The following is an 8,313-nucleotide window of genomic DNA, read 5'->3' on the forward strand; positions in this document are numbered from 1 at the left end:
ATGTTTGAAAATCACCTCTAAAATTATTTTTTCAAAATCACCACTGTTACACCTTCAAAAATCAAATGGCTCTAGATTTGGCCTCAAATTTCCAATTTGGATGAAACAAAATTCAATTTATGGGTTTTTGGATCTCCTCTATATGATGCCAACCTCTAATTTGCAATAGCAAGCTCCAATTTTCACCTTCAATAGAAGGTCACAAAATAGGACTCCAAAAATCTCCTCCAAATTGTGATGTTCAAATTACCAACATTGCACAAATAATAATTCAAACCAAGGTTACACTTCTTGAGAAGAGGTCTTCACCCATGAGAGCTCTGATACCATGTTAGTGTTTTAGGTGACTCTACAACACCCCTAAGTTCAAATGAAAGACCAAGATAACTTCCACAAGGGATTCGCAAGACAATTTCATGAAGATTTAAGAATACTATTATTGATAATGGACTTGATTGGCATTCAATGGATTAATTTTAAATTTATATAATAGGCCTCCTTATATAGGAGAGATGATAAGACACAATGATAAGGAGAAGATAAGCTATCACCCACACAAGGTGGAATCACAAGTCCACCAAAGGTGGATCATCCTCCATTATGCAATTAAGTATGTGCAATGATGAGGATGATAATGTGATAAATGCACTAAAGGTGGAATGAGATAACAACTATGATGCCTAGAGTGGAATTCTCCTACACCAGGTGTTTAATTGAGATGCAAACTCCTAAGTGTCTCAATCACAAACTTTATGAAATGCATTATCTTAAGTAAGCTTAAGTGTAAATAGTGAATATTTAATTACACCAAAAAAAATGAAAGATAGTGAGAACATCACCTAGTATAGTGAAAGGGTTAAAGAAAGTGTTAATGCAATCAGAGCTTTAGGAGGTACAATTAATGATAAAACAATAATCAAAAAATTACTAAGAACTCTTCTTCCTATTTTTGCAATTAGAGTTTTAGCTATTTAAGAGATGAGATGCAATCTAATAGATGATCTAACCCTAGATAATCTTGTGGGAAGATTGACTACTTCTAAGTTGGATAACTTTGGTAATTATCCTCCTTCTTCTAACAATATTGAATCTACTTTCAAAACTAAACTAACCCTTGGTAGAAAAGGAGGAAAGCCAAAGGAAAACAAGTTGATATTGAAGATGAAGAAGATTTAGATGAGGATATTGAAGTTATTGAAACTCTCCTAGCACAAAACAAAGCAAAGAGAAAAGGAAAATTTAGAGGAAAGATTCTATTGATTTGTTTCTCATGTGAAGAAGTTGATGACATTGTTGCAAGGTGTCCAAACAAAGAATATAAAGATGAAAATAAATTTGACAAATTAAAATGCAAGAAATACTTCAAAAAATATGAGGAATTCAAAGGCAAAGGTAAGAAATCATGTTACATTGCAAAAGATTATGATAGTGATGATGATAAAGATGAAGTAGTTTATATTGTTGTTAAAGATGAATCTAATGATGAGGAAAATGAAAAGATGACACTTATTTCTCATGTTAGAAAAATTCATACATGGATCATAGGTAGTAGTTGTTCTCATCACATGACTAGTGATAAAACAAAATTTGAACATTTAGAACACTATGATGGTGGAAGTGTTAGATTTGGGAACAATGAACCATTTTATGTAAAAGGAAAAAGAATCATTGCATTAGCTAATGGAATCAAATGTGAGAATGCCTATTGTCTTGAAGGATTGAGACATAATCTACTTAGTGTAGCTTAGCTAAACAATATAGGATACAAAGTTCAATTCATGAATGGGAAAGCCAAACTTCTAGATGGAAAATGAAAATTATTTAGAACTAGCTGTAGACACCTAAATTTGATTACACTGCTTTGGTAATGTAATTTAGCCATCTCTAAAGGCATCATTAATTAAATTATTATTTAATTAATCCTTTTCCATCCCTAGTTGATTAATTTAATTAATCATCTATAGTCCTAATTGATAAATCAAATAATCTATTATTTATCAATTAAATCCTTTTCTCCTATCTAATTCCAAAAATCCCCATTTATTAAATAAATCTATTTGATAAATGAAATCCTCAAATTCAAAAACCCCTAACCTATCTCTAATCCTCCATTTAGCCTAATCCACCCCATCCACCCATACTAACCAAGCTTAGCCACTAACTCACCCACCCTCATTAATGTCATCCACTTGCACATCTCTAATATAATCCTAAACCCAAGCCTAATCCACCCCCTAATGTTGTCACATTCCTTAAACAAGTTTAAGACTTTCCTAATCCAAACCAAAGTCTCCCCTCAAAAAACCCAACCACTAAGTCATGAGTGCTCTTACAAAACATAAAAGACTCTTACAAGTCCACTCATGACTCTTACACCCATCTTCCACACTCTTCCCTCTTCCACACTCATTCCTCTTACATCCCTCTTACATACTCAACCCCACTCATCATGCCCTTAACCAAACCTTTACCCTACCCTCTCACACTCATCCTCCTTGTGACAAGTGTCACCTTCCCATTGGTGCTAAACAAGCACAATCCATGTGCTCTCCTTTGAGTGCATCCTAGCCCTCCTTAAGCCTTCATCCATCCTTGCATCTAAGCCCTCCATCCCTCTACCCCTTGGCCTATAAATTGAATCCCATCCCAAGCCATTTCATCAACAATATTTGAGCTAAAGTTACCATGCTATTTTGAGAACCAAAGCCATCAACCATACCCTTATAATGCCAAATTGAGAGCTCACAAAGCTACCAATTTTCCATTACCCATCTCCATTGAAGCAGCTTTTGAGCATCTTGAGCATACATCCACAGCAAAAGGACACATCTACATAATCAAGAAAGCATGGAGTGTTTTCTCTTGTGAGGTTTGCACTTCTTGTTCTCTTTCTTTGTCTAAGCATATATGTGAATTTAGTTTTTGGTTTGTGAATGTTTACTTTATTTGTCAATGTTCTTTGCATACTAATTCTTGTTCTACACTAGCAATTAGATAAAAGGTAATTTATTTTACCTAGATCTAAATGAAATCTCTTGTATATTAGCTCAAGTTGAAGAAATTTGGCTATGGAATAAAAGAACATGTCATGTTAACTTTGATAACTTGATAAATATAAGCAATAATAACAAAGTAAGAGGCATACCTTATCTAAAGAAACCTAAGATGAGAATGTCAAAACAATGTAAAATTGGCAAAATGAGTAAAATAAGTTTCAAAAGTAAGTCCTCTAGCTCTAAATAAGTTTTATAACTAGTTCACATGTATCTTTGTGGGCCAATTTGTGTGGAAAGCTATTGTGGAGATATGTATTTGGTTTTATTTGTTGATGATTACTCTAGAATAATGACTATAATATTTTTAAAAGATAATTATGATGGTTTTCAAAAGTTTTAATGGTATTTGGCTGGAGTTGAGAAAGAAATAGGGAAAAATTTGAAACGTCTGAGATTAGATAGAGGAGGAGAATTTATATCCAATGAATTCAATGAGTTCTGCAATGAAATAGGAATCAAAAGACAAGTATTAGCACCTAGAACTCTAGAATGGAATAGCAGAGAGAAGGAATAGATCCATCATGGAATGTGAAAGAACATTATTAGCATAGAAGAATAATACACCAAAGTACCAAAGAGAAGCAATCAGCACAATAGTTCACACCGAGTTCAATTGAAGAAAAGTGCAAACCAAACACCTTATCAATTATGGTATGGATATAATCCTAATGTTTTTTTATCTTAGAGTATTTCAAAGAAAATTTTATATCGTAAAAGATGTAAGAAAATCAAAGTGTGATGAAAAAAGTGATGAAGGAATATTCCTAGGGTACTCCAACAAAAGCAAGGCATACAAATGTCTAAATATTTCTACTCATGAAGTCATAGAAAGTGCACATGTGAAAATTGATGAATTTGTAAAAAGAAGTGAAGAATAGAGAAAAAATATCTTGAAGATTATAAAAGATTCATATACTATGAAGAACCTAAAACCTTACCTCAGAAGGTTGAAGGTAATACCAACCAAGTACATCTAACAATTCACTAGCAGTTTAGCCTAAATCATAGTTAAAGGCACCTGAGTTATAGTTAGTTCAACCCAAGTCATAGTTAGTACTACTTTAGCTATAGGCAGAGGAACCCAAGAAAAAGGATGAAATTCTTGAATTACCATGTAAACCAAGTTATGTGCAAAGAAAGAAAGATCTAAAGATTTCCAAATATGTCAGAAGGAATCATGCACCTAATCAAATAATTGGAGGAGAGATAGAAGGCATATTAACAAGGAACAAACTAAAAGGTACATGTTTACTTAGTGAAGTTGAACCTAGATCTATAAAAGATGCTTTAGAAGATGAAAATTGGATAGAAGAAATGAATGAAGAGATTGAGAAAATAGAAAATAATAAAATTTGGTCTTTTGTTCCCAGACCTAAGGATAAAAGTGTGGTACAAAATGGATATTTAGAAACAAAATGAATGAGAAAGATGAAGTGACAATAAAAAAAGGAAATAATTGTTTGCAAAGTTTGTGCTAAAGAAGGTATTTATTATGGGGAAACATTTGCCCCTTTTGCAAGACTTGAAGGAGTAAGAACACTTCTATCATATGTAGCACAAAAGGGATTCAAAATATATCAGTTGGATGTCAAATTAGCTTTCTTGAATGGAGTTTTGGAGGAAGAAGTCTACATTGATCAGTCTGAAGGTTTCATTAATCCAAACATATGTAAAGTTCATAAAGCCTTATATGGATGAAAAAAAGCTCCATGAGCATGATATGAAAGACTTCATGGATATCTAGTAAAAATTGGTTTTCAAAAGAAAAATGATAATAGAAATTTGTATATCAAGGAAGAACATCAAGACAAGATATTGCTTGAAAAAATATTTGTAGATGATATCTTATTTATAGGTCATGATAACTTATGTAAATCATTCTCTAAAAAAATGAGGAAAGAATTTGAAATGTCTATGTTTGGAGAAATCATTTTTTTTGTGGATCTTCAACTTAATCAGATGAAGGATGAAATATTTATCACTCAATCAAAATATATCAAGGAAACATTGAAAGTATTTGGAATGGATGATTCCAAACTGTTAGAGTAAATCATTTATTATTTATTATTTATTCTATTTACTTAAGCTTACTTAGGTAAATACATTTCATTTATTAGTTGTGATTTAGGAGTTTGTTATAAGTTGTTGACAATACAAGATTTTATTCTCTCCTAAATCATACTTATCCTCTCACTTTATTCGAGGACTTTCCACCTCATGTGGATGTATGCTTTGTTGTCACACTTATCTCCTAGCATCTTCTAGCTTGTTCTAGTAGATTCTTGGAGCTCTTTATATTCAGGCTCCCTCATTGTATTTTATCATCACTTCTAGCATATTGTAAATACATATTTTCTTGTGTTGCAATATCTTCTTGTCTCTCATGTCCATTTAGGGTTTTTTCCTTGCTCCACACTCTTCCTTCCTTGGCTTCCCTTTGACAAGTTTTTGTATGTAGGTGATCTTGGGTGTCTTTAGAGTTGGATTTCATCAACTCCAACATGGTATCAGATCCTTTCTGTTGTTACTTGGTTGAAGAATTTTTGAAGCCATGATTTTAAGTCACAAACCCTAGTTTGTTTATGCATTTTTCTTAAAATTGGTGGAATAGCACATTTTTGGAGCACATTGGGCCCAAATGGATGCTTCCATTGGATCCAGAAGGCCATTTTCAATCAAGATTCATATAAAACTTGTCAATTTTGGAGACAGAGCTCCGGGAGGCAAATTTTTTTGCTTACAGGCCCTGTCGTATGGACTGTACGGATAATTTCACACTTTAAAAAAAAAAAAACTTTTGGGCCACTCCACCATAGGGCCACTCACACACATCCACACTCTACCCTAGTTTGGGAGTGCCTCCCTCTCTCCTCTTGGCCACCGCCTCAGTTTGCTCGACAGTGTCTCTACGTTCTCCACCGGTGGTGTTCCTCAAATCTCCACTCCGCTGGCATTTTTAACTAGTGCACCACCATATCCTACCATTGTGCCTAGGTTTCACCTCCTTTGCTATGCCTAAGCCTATGTAGAAGTTGTGTAGTCAGTAGCATAGTTGGCAGCCCACAAGGGTGACACGTGGCCTAGGTGCCATGTGGCACATTGCCACATGGACCTGCCACATCACCCCTGCCACATCATCATTGCCACATGGCTACCATGTGGACCTGCCATGTGGCATCTTTTTTTGCTATGACATCTTTTGGGCCATTAAATTTAAGCCAATGAAATGTTGATGTTAGCATGACATTAGCACTGCATCAACATACCTTGCTTGCATATTTCTAGGGTCAATTTTTGACCTACCTTTATTTTTCGCCATAACTTGAGCATATGGAGGTATTTTTCTGATCTAAAAGAATTGCCAGAAAGCTGGTTTCGAGACGGAGACATTGGTGTAGGTATTTTTGGGTTTTGGTGCATTTGTGTTGCCCATTTTTCAGTTAAAGTCTAAAGTTCTATTTTTTACTCCAGCTTGCATATCTTTTGCATCCCATGTCAGTTTTTTGAAAACATTATATTTTTGGAAAGTTGGTTCTGTCATCTTTTCAAAAATATAGTCATTTTTCTTAGATTTTGGCCCATGCTCTTTCTATCATATTTTTTCTCTATGGTGGATATCTTGGGTGTTTTAGGTCTGAGGATCATTTTCTTGGCATGGTTTCTCTTGTTTTAGATTGTACTATCTTTTTTGTCAACTTTTTCCTTGTTTTGATCATTGTAGACATCATTTGTAAGAACTTTTGTATACACACTAAGATAAAGTACCACTCTTGCATTTCAAGGGTTATGAACATTATTTTTGAGTTAGTTGTACATACACTCTTTTCATAAAGCACCATGGGGGGATGGTTGTTTTTTGTTTTACGCATTCTCCCTTTGTCAAGTGAGTGTCCCTTCCATGACATTAGCCCCATGTAGCATCAGTGTGACTGTGTCTTTATAGGTTTTTGTACCTCTTCCTCTCTCGTTGTTCTTAGTTTGTTTGTAGGAGATTTTTGACCCACCTTCTCAATTGCTTGTCATCTCACCCCGTCTGCATTAAGGGGGGGTTATGTTGTTGTTCCAATGCATCCGTGGTTTGATGGTTTGATAGTGTGAACTATGTATTTAGTAGTTGATCCTATAGACAAGGCCATTGCAGTAGCTAGCTACTTATGCATTTTAGTGAGATGGATCATCTACCATATAGACATGCTCGATTCATGCATTCTTCTTCCATGGAGGTTCTTTAGATTAGCAGTTCTCTTTTTTATGGTAGATTTTGTGGCTTCATTGATGCTCTTCATGATCACTCCTTATTCCTATTTTAGGGGACATTTTCCTAGTTGGAGGCTTCTTCAGTTCTTCACTAGGTTCTTACCTCTTTTTGGGGGAGGGTTTTTCCCCTGTGGTTTTCTCTCTTTCCCCATTTTTAGAGGTTGCATATTACATTGTTCATGGGTACCTAACATGGCCTCATTGTCAAGACCCATTATACATTTTGCATTTCATCTTAGTTTTGTGAGCGTAAGGCATTTCCCTAAGTTGCACTTATGGGGGGGTGTTAGAGTAAATAATTTATTATTTATTATTTATTCTATTTACTTAAGCTTACTTAGGTAAATGCATTTCATTTATTAGTTGTAATCTAGGAGTTTGTTATAAGTTGTTGACAATACGAGAGTTTGTTCTCTCGTAAGTCATATTTATCCTTTCACCTTGTTTGAGGACTTTCCACCTCATGTGGATGTATGCTTAGTTGTCACACTTATCTCCTAGCATCTTCTAGCTTGTTCTAGGAGATTCCTAGAGCTCTTTATATTCAGGCTCCCTCATTGTATTTTAATCATCACTTCTAGTATATTGTAAATACATATTTTCTTATGTTGAAATATCTTCTTATCTCTCATGTCTATTTAGGGTTTTTTTCTTGCTCCGTGCTCTTCCTTCCTTGGCTTCCCTTTGATAGATTTTTGCATGCAGGTGATCTTGGGCATCTTCAGAGTTGGATTTCATCAACTCCAACACAAACTAGTTAGAACACCTATGTCTACTAGACATAAGCTCTCAAAGAATGATGATTCAAAAGAGGTAACCAAACTACTTATAGATCAATGATTGGGAAAATAGGAAACTTCATTATGCAATTCACACAAGACCTAATATTGCATTGGTAGTTGGCATAGTTGCAAGATTTTCTACTAATCCTAAACAAAATCACATGATGGCAGTTAAAATAATTTTTTGATAACTAAAAGAACTAAAGATTATGGGTTAT

The sequence above is a fragment of the Cupressus sempervirens genome, chromosome 5, assembly GCF_028749045.1.
Source record: "Cupressus sempervirens isolate cs-2001-9-10 chromosome 5, ASM2874904v1, whole genome shotgun sequence".
Lineage (NCBI taxonomy): Eukaryota > Viridiplantae > Streptophyta > Pinopsida > Cupressales > Cupressaceae > Cupressus > Cupressus sempervirens.